Source organism: Triticum urartu, chromosome 7A (assembly GCF_056163025.1).
Source record: "Triticum urartu cultivar PI428250 chromosome 7A, HENAU_Tu73, whole genome shotgun sequence".
In the NCBI taxonomy this organism is placed as follows: domain Eukaryota; kingdom Viridiplantae; phylum Streptophyta; class Magnoliopsida; order Poales; family Poaceae; genus Triticum; species Triticum urartu.
The window spans coordinates 658,031,388-658,047,204 of record NC_141879.1 but is presented as its reverse complement, the minus strand read 5'-3'; the positions used below and the strand labels follow the sequence as shown (position 1 = coordinate 658,047,204).

General features: G+C 44.8%; 1 pseudogene; it reads left to right on the top strand.

Moving 5' to 3' along the window:
* The first annotated feature begins 223 nt into the window (after positions 1–223).
* LOC147961151 (uncharacterized) lies at positions 224–14,924 on the top strand (annotated as a pseudogene).
* Positions 14,925–15,817: the final 893 nt, after the last annotated feature.

Sequence of the window (15,817 nt, the reverse complement as noted above, 5' to 3'; positions counted from 1 at the left end):
TTTCTTGGTTTGCATCAACTTGATTTCATCACAAATCCCTTTTTGTTTACCCCACCGAGCTCCACCAAAAACTGAAGCTAGTTCTTTGATCCCTATCTTTCCATCACTTTAACACATCCGGGAGAAGCACAATCTGATGTGAACTCATAAGAACTTTGGTGAGTAAGAGGTGAGGTTGTGTGATTCCATAAAATTATCATATTCCACTTTTGGCCTTACTAACATGGCAGGATCTAGTTCGAGTGTTCATGGAGAAAACCATGGGGAAGAAGATGCCCCGGTCACACGTGCTGATTTTCAGGAATTACAGAACATGGTTCGAGACCTTGGAAGGATGTTTCTCGAGCGACCTCTAGCAGGTGGCGATAGGGTTCGACACCGACAACACCCTATTGACCCACTTGAGGAAGTTGGGGATGAAAATTCCGTGCATGCTGCTGTGGATGGTGACTTGGAGGATGATAACAACAGCCATGATGGACATGTGCCTGCTGCTCATGGGCGTGGTGTTGCTGCTCATGGAGGGCAGCGAGGAGGACAACTTCAAGGGCGAGGGCATGGTCCTCGTGGGCACTACTATGACCCTCATGAACGTGTTGCTCGTGGTCATGGAGATGATTTTGATGATTATGATGGTGTCCCATACCGTCATGCTGCTGAAGATGGGCGTCGTGCAGAACGTCGTGATCGAGATGGTCGAGATGACATAGCAAGAATCAAGTTGCATATCCCCAAGTTCACAGGAAAGGAAGACCCCGATGCATATTTTGATTGGGAAGAGCAGTGTGATCAGATTTTTCATATCCATAACCTTGCAGATCCGAAGAGAGTAAACCTTGCTTGTGTTGAGTTTTCTGGTTATGCACTCACTCTGTGGAATCAACTACAAGAAAATCAACTGCTGCTAGGCCGTGATCACATTGACACTTGGCAAGAGATGAAACAAGCCATGAGGCGAAGGTTTGTTCCTTCACAATATCAAAGAGATCTCCGAAACAGATTGCAGCGTCTCAACCAAGGTACGCGCACGGTGGATGAGTACTATAAAGAGATGGAATTGTTGTTGGTTCGTGCTCGTATTCATGAAGATGAGGAGTCAAAGATGGCAAGATTTTTGCAAGGTCTCGACAATGAAATTTCTGATTTTGTGGAGATGTTTCCCTATAACACTCTACAAGATATTTTGGAGCAAGAAAAGCGCACGGAGAGGAAGGTGCAGCGGAGTGGTCATGGACGGATATCTCATAACCGCACCACCACACCATGGAAAAGGTTGCAGCAAAGTGCCTCTCATGGTGGTTCTCAGTTTCAGCATACTTCACACCCTACTGCCACCCGACGAATAGCGACTTCATCGGCATCATCACCAGCCCCTAGGAATGTGGACAAGCATGCTCCTTCTGCTGCTGGAAGTACCTCTAACCCCACGGCTGTACCATCATCTCGAAGCCGAGATATTGAGTGTTGGAAGTGCAAAGGGCATGGTCACATTTCTTCTGAATGCCGAAACAAGAGATTTCTCTTTGTGAATGAACAAGGTGAATGGGAATCTGAGAGTGAGCATGAAGATAATGGAGCATCGGGTGATCATGAGGATGAAGAGGGCGAGAATAGTGGTTGTGATATTCTGGCCGACATGGGAGATTGCTTTGTTTCTCGTCGTGTGCTTAGTGTTAATGCAGCTAGAGAAGAGAAAGGGCAGCGACATAATATTTTCACACCCATGGCACCATCAAGGACAAGGTTTGCAGAATTATTGTTGACAATGGCAGTTGCAACAACATTGCAAGTTCAGATTTGGTAGAGAAGTTGGGACTGAAACAAAGAAGGCACCCAAGTCCATATAAGATGCAATGGCTCAATGATTGTGGTACACTTCGAGTAAGCAACATTGTCACCGTTCAGTTTTCCATTGGGAAGTACCGGGATCAAGTGGAATGTGACGTGGTGCCAATGCAAGCATGCCAATTGCTGTTGGGAAGACCTTGGTCGTATGATCATGATGTGCAAATCAGCGGCCATACTAATCATCTCTCATTCCAATACGAGGGAGAGCGCATATCTTTGCTCCCTTTGACACCCGAAGAAATATTGATGGATGATCTGAAAAAGAGAGAGAGAGAGTGAGCGAGAAACACTTGAGCGACATCCACCAACATAGTGAGCGAGAGAATCCAAAGCCAAATAAAACCCCACAGCTTAAATTGACCAAGACCTGGGAAAAACAGGGATTAGGTATGATGACTAGGAAAAGGGACATGAGAGAGTTGAGAGAACCCAATTCCGTGTTCTTTGTACTTTTGTACAAGGACAATTTTCTTTCTACTAATGAATTAACCTCCACCGCTCCTAGTGTTGTTGCTGAAATTTTGCAGGGGTATGAAGATGTGTTCCCCGAGGAGATACCACTAGGGCTGCCACCACAAAGAGGCATTGAACACCAAATTGATTTGGTTCCAGGAGCCCCATTGCCGAACCGACCACCATACCGCACAAATCCGGAGGAAACCAAGGAGATTCAGCGAAAAGTTGAAGACCTACTAAACAAAGGTTATGTAAGGGAAAGTCTCTCTCCTTGTGTTGTACCCGTTCTTTTAGTGCCAAAAAAGATGGATCTTCCCGAATGTGTTGTGATTGTAGGCCTATTAACAACATCATCGTGAGGTATAGGCACCCCATACCTAGGCTTGATGATATGCTTGATGAACTTAGTGGCGCCACCATCTTTTCTAAAATTGACTTGCGAAGTGGCTACCATCAAATTAGAATGAGAGAGGGTGATGAATGGAATACTGCTTTCAAAACAAAATCTGGTTTGTATGAGTGGTTAGTTATGCCATTTGGATTGACAAATGCACCTAGTACTTTCATGAGATTAATGAATCATGTGCTTAGAATGTTCATTGGCAAGTTTGTGGTTGATTACTTTGATGACATCCTGATTTATAGCAAAACTTTAGATGAACATGTTGAACACATTCGGTGTGTGCTTGCTGTCCTAAGAGAGGAGAAATTATATGCTAACAAGGAAAAGTGCACATTTTGCATAGAAAAAGTTGTGTTTCTTGGCTTTGTTGTTTCAGGTCAAGGTGTGGAGGTAGATGAGGAGAAGGTCAAGGCCATCCGTGAGTGGATGCCTCCACAAAATGTAAGCCAAGTACGAAGCTTTCTTGGCCTTGCTGGTTTCTACCGTCGGTTTGTGAAGGACTTCAGCACCATTGCTGCCCCAATGAATGAGCTAACCAAGAAAGATGTTCCCTTCAAGTGGGCAAATGCACAAGAGAAGGCCTTCCAAGAGCTGAAAGAAAAATTGACATCTGCACCATTGCTTGCACTACCTAACTTTGGTAAGACTTTTGAAATTGAATGTGATGCAAGTGGTGTTGGTATTGGAGGCGTACTAATGCAAGAAGGCAGGCCTATTGCATATTTTAGTGAGATCCAACTCTAAATTATTCAGTTTATGACAAAGAATTATATGCACTTGTGAGATCTTTGGAAACATGGCAACATTATTTGTGGCCTAAAGAATTTGTGATACATTCCGACCATGAATCTTTAAAGCACCTTAGGGGTCAACAAAAACTGAACCGTAGACATGCAAAATGGAGTGAATTCATAGAATCTTTTCCCTATGTTGTCAAGTACAAGAAAGGAAAAGATAATGTTGTTGCTGATGCTTTGTCTAGACGCCATATTTTACTCTCACAACTTGATACTAAAATTCTTGGGCTGCAAAGCATCAAAGAATTGTATGCCAATGACCCATATTTTGCTGAACCACATTCCAGGTGTAGTGAGGGGAAAGGTTGGGAAAAGTTTCACTTGCATGATGGATTCTTGTTTCGAGCTAACAAATTGTGTATCCCAGATTGCTCTGTTCGTTTGTTGCTTTTGCAGGAGGCTCATGCTGGTGGTCTCATGGGACATTTTGGAGCAAAGAAAACTGAGAGTGTGCTGATTGACCATTTCTTTTGGCCAAGGGTGAGGCGTGATGTTGACCACTACATACTACGTTGTGAGATTTGCCGCAAAGCTAAGTCACGTTTAAACCCTCATGGACTTTATACGCCCTTATCCATTCCTAGTACACCTTGGGAAGATATTTCTATGGATTTTGTTCTTAGATTACCACGCAATAAGAGGGGGAGTGATTCAGTTTTTGTGGTGGTTGATAGGCTTAGCAAGATGGCTCATTTTATCCCGTGTCATAAGAGCGATGATGCTTCACACATTGCTGATTTGTTTTTCAGGGAAATCATGCGGCTACATGGAGTACCACGCACTATTGTTTCAGATCGTGACACCAAGTTTCTGAGCTATTTTTGGAAAATGTTGTGGGCAAAGCTAGGGACAAAGCTTCTCTTTTCCACTACATGCCACCCACAAACGGATGGACAAACTGATGTTGTCAACCGCACGCTATCCATGAGAGTAGTTTTAAAGAAAATTTTGAAGATGTGGGAAGAATGTCTCCCCCATGTGGAGTTTTCATACAACAGGGCAGTACATTCGACCACTAAATTTTGTCGTTTTGAAATTGTTTATGGTTTCAAACCTGCTGCTTCCATAGATCTTTTGCCTTTACCATTGCAGGAGCGAACCAATCTTGATGCAAGTAAGCGTGCTGACTTCATGAAGAAAATTCATGAGAAGACCAAGGAAAATATTGAGAAGATGACTGAACAATATGCAAAACGAGCAAACAAGGGAAGAAAGAAGGTGTTGTTTGAAGAAGGTGATCTTGTGTGGGTACACCTACGGAATGATCGTTTCCCAGATCAACGCAAATGCAAGTTGCAGCCACGTGGAGATGGTCCATTCAATGTTCTTGCAAAGATCAATGACAATGCCTACAAGATTGACCTTCCGATGGATTATGGTGTTAGTCCAACTTTCAATGTGTCCGATCTCTCTCCATACTTTGGACCATCATAGTCGAGGGCGACTCCTCTTCAAGTGGGAGAGGATGATGAGGACACCACAACCATCAACAAGTCTCCAACAATTATAGGTCCAATCACAAGAAGTCGCGCCAAAAAAATAAGTGACCTGGTGAACGCTAACTTAAGTTTACCTTGTAACCTTGATGACACAACTATGCTTTCATCTCCATTGTTGTTGGTTGAACTTAGGTATAACATGGAAGCAATCCAACAACCTATGAGCTCTTGAAGCAACCGCTTTGGAGCAACAAGTTTGGAGAAAACAAGTTGTAAGTGAAGCTGATGCTGTCAGTTTTTACCTCTCATGTTTTGGTGTGGCACACCCATGTTATGGAGAGACGGGGCCATAGGGGTACATCAACAGAAGCTACATCAAATTATCTTTCCAATGCAAAAAACCTCACATCATTTGGAGTTGTGAGTCAAAAATTCTAGTCATTCTCGTGGAAGGTGTCCAGACTGTCAAGACTTCACGAATTTCCGAGGAGCTCTGCAACAACTCCCAAAGTTGACTGCTTTTTCACCCAAGAAAGCCATGCAAACCTGTTTACTTTTGAAACCATTTTCACACCTAGCTAAGGGGGTTGTCCCTGCTATAAAACCTTATCTCCCCCATCCTCTAGGAAACCTTTTGTCAAACCATTCAGCTACAAGCTTATGCAACAAGACTGCTAGAGAGATCTGAGAGATCTTCCTACCTTTGCTCTTGTGAGTTCATTCGGATTCACGAGAAGGAGCCTCTGGTTCCCCCTAGTTCGTGCTCTACGGTTCCGGCCGTTTTGTGTGGATTAGTCCCGGTTTGTGGTTCTGCGATTGTTCGGACAGCGGGTTGGAGTTCTTGTAGCTTCGGTCAACCATCCCCAACGTATGGGTTGCATCCAACCTTAGCAGGTATAAAGCAAGTTATCCCGGCTGCTTGCAGCAAGTTATCCCAGCTGCTTGCAGCTAGTTATCCCTCTCGATTCGATCCTACGACGTGAAGATCAGGCCACCTTCGGGCGTGAACTCATTCATCGGGTTCCCACCTATCAAATCATTTTTTTCGCGTAACAAGGAGGCAGTTGATTGCATGCGGCCAGGCCAACGGAGGGAGTAGGGTGGGCCGGGGAAGCCTGCGTGGCATCACAGCGGGCCACAAGAGGAGGGATCAGGCAGTCCCGCCTGCACTAGTTTAGGCGGCTGGAGCAGGAAGATCAGAGATTGAAGAAGCACGTCGGTCGTTGGATGGACATCCAACAGTCACTGCTGCTAGAATCATGTGTTCACTGACAAAGCCTTGTGTAAACAAGTCAGCCTCGAAATCTGTGGCGTGTACAGCCCATTTGCTATTATTTTTATAAGTTTTACTCATTTTCTAATTCATATGGAATTTATTGCAGCCCATTTTCCAATTTGAGAATTGCTGGCCATTTTCTGGTCAGTACCAGGGTCAAAAAATTAACTAAATATGTGGGAAATTTTGAAAATTCGGAAATTTTTGCCCGGGGACGAAATATTCTTAATCCAAAAATTAATAGCCATAGTAAAACAAATTTAAAAATAAATTAGTACTATGTCATGTTAAATCCAATGAAATACGTATAAGATATCAGTGAAGAACAAAAACAAAAAAAAGAAACTTATATCCCATTTGCTATAATTTTTTTGGAATTTTCAACCCCTTTTGATATTACTTTTAAAAGACATTGACCATACTCTTAAGCCAGGCCGGAATGCATCCCTCCTCGTCTTGAAAGATTTGGAGCCTAGTAATTCGGAGAAAACAAATAGGCCTAGCTTGGGTATTCTTCAAAAAGAAATACTGGGCTACCTATTTTCCCAAAGAACTGGTGCATGAGCATTTAGCTTTATTTATTTATTTACTTATTTATGTTTAGGGGACCATGAGCATGTACCTGGGCCGGATTCATGTGAGAGCCTCCCTTCCAGTTAATTATGGGCTTCTCTATTGGGCCTTCATCAGTGGGCTGCATGTTATCAACAAGTGGAAAATGTGTTCCGTACGAAAAATAGTATGCGCTACGTACGGTACGGGGCACTAAAGGATCGAACCATGTAACGACTTCCAAAACATTGTGTTTGTCGTTCTAACAACACATTTATTCAACCAACAGACGAAATATACTACTGATTGTACATTGAAAACAACAGCAGCAACAGCAACCAGGGCTGGGGTGCAACAGAAGCAGTAAGCAGGCCAGAAGAGTGAAGATGCAGCTCTCTCTTCCAAACCAAACATCATCCATCATTACAAAAGGGCTACCAAAAAAGAACAAGTGTATGCATCAAACTAAATAAAGATCCTACTACACCAAGTGTACGCATCTAACTAACTAGCTCAGTTAGACGTTACTATTTATTAAGCTGTGGAGATTGGCTGACGGCTTGAACCAGATGGGTGCCTAACGGGGGAAACTCCAGCCAGCAGGTCGAAGTCTGATACTTGCGACCCTCTCTCCTACTTTGGGCTGCAGAGCATGGCGGCACATATCAGGGTATGGTGCATGCAGAGACGCATGGTACGCTGTGTACACATAGTTTTGCCTGGTGAACGAAACCGCGCTGCCATCATGATCCTTGTCGTCGGTTATCTCCTGGTTAATCAGATAATTCAGTTCGACAAACAGGGAGCGTGTACCAAGGCTACTTACCAGCCTCCAGTCAAAAATTCCTGAAGGCCCGGAGAAGCTGGGATCCTGCTCAAAGAACTTGCAGTGACTATGATTGTATTCCGTGAAACAACACGTCCAGTACGTGCGAACGATCATCAATCTTTCGCCGTCATCTGATCGAGCCAGGAACCACCTGCAACTTCCATGCCGCTTTTCTTTGAAAGGTTCTGGGATTAGGAAGGGTAGGGACACCAGGCGGCCTACAACATCATATCAAGTTGGAGTCAAATAAAAAAGGGCTCTTGATTTAGTCAATCTTAAGAATAGCATGTTATGAGCATGAATATTTTTTTAGCAAATGTTGACAGTAATATAAGCAAGCCATCATGATATCATAGGAAAGCAACATACTGCTGTAACAGCCATTTGTAGCGATGACTGGAGTAGGCCAACAATACGTCCAGCCATAGAAGGAGTCGACAACGTAAATGAAGCCCTTGTGTTCAATGGCATCAGAGAACCATGGAGGATGTATGATCCTGCGATGGACGTGCAGATTTATCCACTTACCGCAGTGACCTGTCAGATAGGCGAGACCGTGGTTGAAGAACGCAATTAGCCTAAAGTCTTTATAATTCACAGATCTTGTGGGCACTTGGCAGATTACAACCTTGAGCAAATCAAACTTGGTATCATGTTGGCTACTGTAAGATTCTGAGTATTCTGGGCCGCGGTGCCAAAGCAGTGTAGTGTTAATCGAAGGAAGGGGGATCAATCGCCGGTGGTAGACCTCCACGAGCATCCAGCTGCCGCGACCATTGACGAGCACCATCCAAGACGTGTTCATGCCGACCCAGTACATACCGTTAATGTAGTTGAGGCTGACGGGGATCGGATCGCAGTCAAGGGGGTTGATGCTCGCCACCCTATGATCGTTATGCTGCGTGACACGCCATTTCTGAATATTAGGCGGCATCAGCAAGCAAGGAGCTGGCTTAAAAAGCTCCGGTCCGAGGGCTTTGAGCAAACGGTACAGCCCCGACGAGCACGCGACGAGCGGCATGGTACTGAGATTGTCCACACGCGAAACAATGAGCTTGATTACCTCTGTGGGGAGCGAATTCCAGCCACTCTTTCGGCGGACGCTGCTCGGTTCTGCCATTATTAGTGCTTGGGTTTCGGACGAGGGGGAGGCGCCTTAGTGGGGATGGAAGATTGGACGAGATTATGTGCGGACAAAGATGGAGAAGCGAATATGTGCTGCGGGAAGTGGACAGGTGATGATGACTACAGCATGCCGCTTGACTTACGAGACACATACCAGCAGCATAAGGTCATGTTGATGCCAGACAACTTGCTTGAGTGATCACAGTTCTGGTACTCCCTACAGTGCTATGCCCTAACTTGCTTGTGTATAGTAGAGTAGGATTCTGCTCTACTACTAGCACCGGAGGACTAGTATATTCTAATCTAAAATAGTTACAAACTTCAATGCCAGAGCGTGGAACGACTACGAACCGCACTCAAAGACCGTGTCTACGTGGTGTTTGGACATGGGGGACAACCTAAACACCAACGATGCTGCTCCCGTTGCACCGTATGTGTTTCTGTCCTTCCTGTTCAAAATCGTGGTAGAATTCATGATTTATTTTGTGCTTATTCGGATTAAATCTCATAGTAACTTGCTCATATATTCAACTGGTGCAACGTCCCCTACAACCACTCCCGTTTCATGGATGGCCTGGTCGTTGCCTCCAAGGAGGCCTTCGTCCACTGCTATAAGTGCCCGATGCCGTTTTGCGGCTCGCCGGCGGACATGGTGAATCACCTCACGGATGCGTGCAGCAGTCACTGCTGTCCCTTGGCAGAGAACATCAAGTACGAGACGTGCTACCCGTTCACCATGCCGGAGTCGCTGGAGGATCAACGTGAGAGGGAGGGAGAGGAGATAGCGATGAACATGAACGTGAGGGGAGGAGATAGCGATGTCGTGGGAGGCGCAGTATTTATAGCGAGCAATGGCACACCAACGTAAGATATGGACTGAGCTGCACTGACTTAACTGCAGGTCCAGTTGCGTCACTAACATGTGGGCCAGACCCCTATTGGGCCCATATGTCAGTGACCCAATGCACCTGCAGTTAAGTAATAGCTACGTGGGCATATTTGTTGGAGTAAATTATAGCGGAGCGAAGGGGTGGAAATATTGTTGGTCACAACGGATTGGACGAGCGTGGGGGGAGGAGAGTCATGCATGCAGATTTTTTCACACGGGGTGGAGTGGTGGGACCACCGGAGGGAGAACGAGAGTTTGGCAGGCATATTGTTTCCACACATGGAGAGGAAAATATTTGGAGATGAACGGGCTTCTTGCAGGTATGGGGAACAGTGCATAATAAGTCATCTTGCATGCCGGGCTAGGTATAGTCTCAAGTCATTAAAAACATACACGCCCCACACATGTTCATATTTCAAGGTGCACTAAATTATTGCATGCGATGATTAAGGCTGGCCATAATGGTGGTATCTTAGCTGGTATTATGCACACGGCAATAGCAAACATGCTGATGTGGCAAGAATTAAAGAAGAGAGGGGGTTAGAGTAACTAGTGTTCATGCATGCATTGGTAAACACATTTTTTTGTGAAGAACGACAACACTAGTTGAGTACTTTTGCAGACTTCAAAAACTATTCCACCGCCTCTACTATCTTGCTAAGAATAGGTAAATTTTTTGAATCGAGCCCTTTAAACTAGAAGGGAGGTAGTGGTACTTGTCGTGGAATTGACACGGCAGATGTCCTAGAGCAAGGACTTAGTCGTAGGGCCATCGCACTAGGAAGCTTAAAGGGGTTAATCGGGACAAAGGACACGAGAGAGTTTTATACTAGTTCGGCCCCTTACGATGAAGGTAAAAGCCTACGTCTAGTTGGGATTGGTATTGCTGAGGTTTCGACTTCCAAGAGGCTCAACTCGCCGGCTTGGTTATCGACTTGGTTGTCTCTTGCCCTAAACCACCACCGGGTCGTCCCCTTATATACACGGGTTGACGCCAGGTGGCCTACAGAGTCCCGGCCGGCTCATAATCGTGTCCGGCTCGGTGACTTTCTTTACATGTCTTTCTGTACAAGTATTTCCTTACATATGGCGGTTTACTTACAATATCGGGCCTCAAGCCAGCCCCAGGCCTTTGGGCCTTCTATAAGACTTAATAAACTACAAACTTGGATGTTTACTGAGCTTCTTGCGTAACCCGCCATTGAAGCTGACCCGGCCCCTCCTGGGCGGGTCTCAACTGATAGTAATATCCCCAACATTAGGCCCCAGGTTGACTTTGAAATTTGTTCTTTGTCAATCTTCAATACTTAGTCGGAATCCATCCTCTGTCTGAAAACTTCTGTAACCCGTCGTGACGTCATCTTTTGAAAACACAAAAAACCTTCATGACATCATCTTACAACGGATCTTTCATTTTTAATGCCTTTCGAGAATCGAGGCGTCTGTTCAGTTGGATAATTATTATTGGGTCTCCTTGATTTTCGCGATCTGCCCTTATAAATAGGCACGTGGCCGGTCCTTCCCATTCTCCTTTCTTCCTCATCTTCTTCCTCTCGCAACCTCCGTCGCTGCTCGAGCTCCGCCGCCGCTGCAACTCTCATCGTCGTCGTCAAGCTTGGCCGCTGCATTACCTTGAGTCCAACCAGAGAATGTGGCGACTCTTCGCGGTAGGCCTGCATCTTGTAAGTTTTCTTCTCTCTCACGCACCTAGATCTGTTCTAGGTTTGCAAGTTCTTCAGTGTTCTTCACCTGTTCGCCATGGATCATCTTGTAGATCTTCTCCGCAACTTCTTTTGATCCAAAGAAGAGATATAACTCGCGCGGTAGTTGTTTGGCATTCATTTTTGATATTAGTAGATCCCTTTTGCCTGTATAGATGCTTCTTTACAGTCGACAAACTCATTTGTACTAGGTTTTTATGTCTAGAATATTTTCCTTTTTGAAACAGACCTTTTTATCCAAAATGATAATGATAGCTTGGTGAAACTTGTTTATGCCAACACTTAGCTGAATCTGCTTTCCGAATAAATCTGTAGTCATGGCGGCTTACCATTCCGGCTTTCTTTTCCCTATATGTCATTAGCCCTTAGTTAAGCCGCCGTTACTTGTTTTATAATTTCAACCTTTAACTGTTAATTGACCCGGCACTTTATTTTTTGTTTTCCAGTCCCTTGTTCATCATGCCGTCAAAGACACCCACCATCTGCAATTGGGTTCCCTCAACCATAACTGAGAAGCGTCTGAAAGAGTTCTTCCTCATTGGATTTCTGCCTTCAAGAAACATCATGTCTTATCGTGCTCCTGACCTCGAAGAAGAACGACCCAATCCGAAAGACAGGGAAGTGATCGTCTTTACTGATCACATGAACCGGGGCTTCTCACCGCCCGGTTCAAAAAATTTCAGAGAAGTTCTTCACTTCTTCAAACTCCATCCTCAGGATATTGGGCCCAATTCCATATCCAATATTTGTAACTTCCAGGTGCTCTGTGAGGTATATCTTCAGCAAGAACCGACTGTGGAACTATTTAGAGAGTACTTCTATCTGAACCAGCAAAACGAGTGCACCAATGGCCTTAGCTTAGAACTTGGAGGCATCTCAATTCAGCGCCGGCAGGGTGTAGTTTTCCCTCTCATAGTTTTACCAAGTCACCCAAAGGACTGGAACCAAACTTGGTTTTACTATCAGGACATCTCACCCGCCAATGAGAAGCCACTGCCGGGTTACTGCCCCGATCGTCTTAACACCAAGTTCGCCCTACCAGACAAACTTACTGTTGCTGAACGCAAGAAACTGATTCCAACTATGAGAAGAATCAATGGTTTGTTGGGGAACGGTTTAACTGGAGTCGATCTAACCCGCTGCTGGATCTCATGGCGGATTATTCCATTAAGCTGTCATTGAAAGTTGATGTATGAATATGGTGGAGACCCGGATGACTCTCTCCGTCATACTCCGGCTTAACTAACCGAAGCAGAGGTAACTACCAAGACACAAAGTTTGACGAGTGATCCGTAAAGTAAGGTTTTCTAACCCCTTAGCTCACTTGGATCCTAACTTTCATTTGAAAAAGTAGCAGCATGAAAGCCGTCGTGAAGTTGAGATTGAAGATGAGCCGGCTGTCGTCCCTGAACAGACCCCTCGGAAACGTCCGAACGAGGTTTACTTATTACTGTCCTTACCTTTGATTTAATGAATCTTGCTCCTTGCATTTCCTTTAAATCCTTTCATTTACCTTTTCAGGAGGTGTCTCGTTCCTTGGGCGACTCATCACAAACACAATTTCTGGCTTTCAAGACTGCTCCTGGGTAATTAAAAATCCTCTTTTCTTCCGAGTTTGATCAATTGTTATCTTAATGCTGACTATCCTGCAACATTTTTCTTTAGCGGTCAGGCTAAGTCCAAGAAAGCGAAGGCAACAAAACCAGTGGAAGACCCGCCAGTACTGGCATCTGAGCCGGCTAGGCCTCCTTCTCCATTAACTATCGCCCCAGAAGACCTGCCTATTGTCCATGAAGCAAATCCTCCAGAGCCATCCCTTGTCAAGACCACTATTAACCCTTCTGCAGCTGGTCCATCAAGCTCAACCGACCCACCGTCTCCCCGTGTTCAAGATGTTCAAATTACTGGGAGCCGCTTTGTTGAACCGGGGAACCCGACAGTATTGGCACGGTGCATAGCTAAGCAAGAAGCTTTGGAGAGGTGGAAGGTTTGTCTTGATGTTGCCAACTATGACCGTCTTAATGCCAGTGATATCTTATCCGGCTATCTCAGTCATGTACACTCTAGTCGTGATTCTGAGATTGAGATGGTCAAGCAGCTTCAATTGAAGTATGAGGTATGTAGTTTCTGGTTTACCAATATTCTTTCAGCCCCCAAGTCTGTAGATTATGAGAGGAACGGAATAACCTGTAGACTTAAAATATAGGCCGAGACCTTTACTTCTGAATCTTTACCTGATATTGGTAGAACAAGACTTCACCCATAGTCCCCAAGGACCGGTTTATTTAATCATTAATGAATCGGTACTTCAGAATTGAACACCATCTGTAAAGTACTTAACACCCCGGTTTATCTTTGATAACCTTGCTGAACTGCGTACATTAGCCCCCAAGTGCCAAGTGATGTTACTTTGTAAAGGACTTGGGACTTCTAATATGCTGGTAGAGTCGCAAAAATTTGATTTGGCATACATTAGCCCCCAAGTGCCAAGTGGTTTATTCATAAAGTACTTGGGACTTTGAATTTTGAATTTGGATACTGGAATTTAAAAACAAATCTTGACTTATCTGAATGTTTCACATAATGCATTATCTGAACTGAACTCCCAATTGACTGACGCAAAGACCCGACTACCAAGCCAGGAGTCAGAAATCAAATCTTCCACCTCCAAATTGCAAATGAGCCTTTCTAAAACGGAGACTTTGAAGACCAGCTTTGCTGCTAAAGAGAAAACTTGGGAAAATGAGAAAACACTCCTGACCCGCCGAGCTGAGACAGCCGAAACAGCTCTAAAAGAAATTTCAACAGAGCTGAACAATTTGAAGGGCCGGGTGTCTCAGATGGTTGCTGCTATCTTTGGTAAGCTGTCTGAATTGATCTTGAATATATTTTTTGTCAAACCGGAATATGATCCGCCAACTGACTCTGTTAAAAATATATACAAGTCCGCGAAGCAAAAATCTGAGCCAAGACCCGTTAATTAAACTGAAGGCAGTATACACCTTGGTTGAACAATTGTACATTGGTACACAACGGGCTCTGGCCGCTATCTCTCCGGTAAATCAAGGAGGCCGCTATCTCTCCGGTAAATCAAGGACCCAACCGGCTTAGCGATGTCCTGAAGAAGCTATCCATCCTTCCTGCTAGATTCCAAGAGGTAAAACGCTCCTGTGCGCGAGCCGGTGCACTGACTGCCCTAAGCCGCTCCAAAGCTTGGGTGCCAGACCTAGACCCGGCGGACGTTGCAAGGGGCTATCCTATCGTGAAGGAGAACGGGTCTTCTTTTGATCAAGATGACTTTATAGCCTGCATTCGTGAAGTCCGGCCTCAGGCGACTAGCCTTGGAGATGACACCAACGTGGACAAATACCAGCCGGGTTTTGATAGTGCAAATAAGAAGATGGACACTCCTTCATACAAAGTTGCTGATCTGATCCCACCTGTGAGAGAAGATACATTTGCCCCGGAAATTGACCCGGTCGGCCTGATTGACCATGAAGCTGAATTTGTCACCATGAACGGCTTTGATTGGTTAAAATCCAACTTCCAGCAGACTCAAGATGGTGAACCGGCGAGGGAAGGACAGTGATCATCTTCACGGGCTTATAAAGCCTTGCAATAGCTTAGCTGTTTAAAACACCGCATGTTTGCTTATGCCATCGCGCATAAAACACTTCTACGTGAATCTGTGCTTCCAGATGCCAACGTTTAATGCTTTCTTATGCATCGTTTAATGCTTGTCTCTGCAATGTTTGAACTCTGTTCCTGTGAACACAAGGGAAAAACCTGGCAAGGCGGTTTAGAACCAACTGGGCTTAAACACCTAATTTACAGCCCATATCTCCACCTTGTCCTTGTTGATCCTTAGATCGCCGGTTTAAATAACCCGGGTGATGAATTTGATAATTCAATATGTATAAAAAGTTAATACTCCTTGAATACTCAATGATCATCATATCTTAATAGCTCGTACCTTTGGATCCTTGAACCACCAGCTTGAATAACCCAGGTGGCTGTGTTGTTCAATAATTGAGCCGACAAAGAAAACCAGGCTATCTCATTTGTAATATTGAAACAACAAAAACTCAAAGGCAAACAACAGCTAACAAACATATTTTTAACTCTGTATTCAAAAGGTTGGGGGTTTTTGATTCGAATACGATCAGTAACCTAGACCAAAGGGGTTAAGCTAAGGTTCGAATACGACCATATAGCCCCCAGTGGCTTTGGCGTTGTGCCGATCAAGAGGGTACCGATAGCTATGTTCTCTTTGGTTCGAATACGACCTATGTTTGAACAGGAAGCCCCCCAATGACCTTGAGAGGTTTTTAACGACCCTGATTCGAATACAATCCAAGTCGGCTCAAAAGGGGTTAAGCTATGATTTGGATACGATCAAGAAGCCCCCAAGTGAGTTTGGCCTTGAGTCGATCAAGAGGGTTACGATAGCTATGCTCTCTTTGGTTCGAATTCGACCTATGT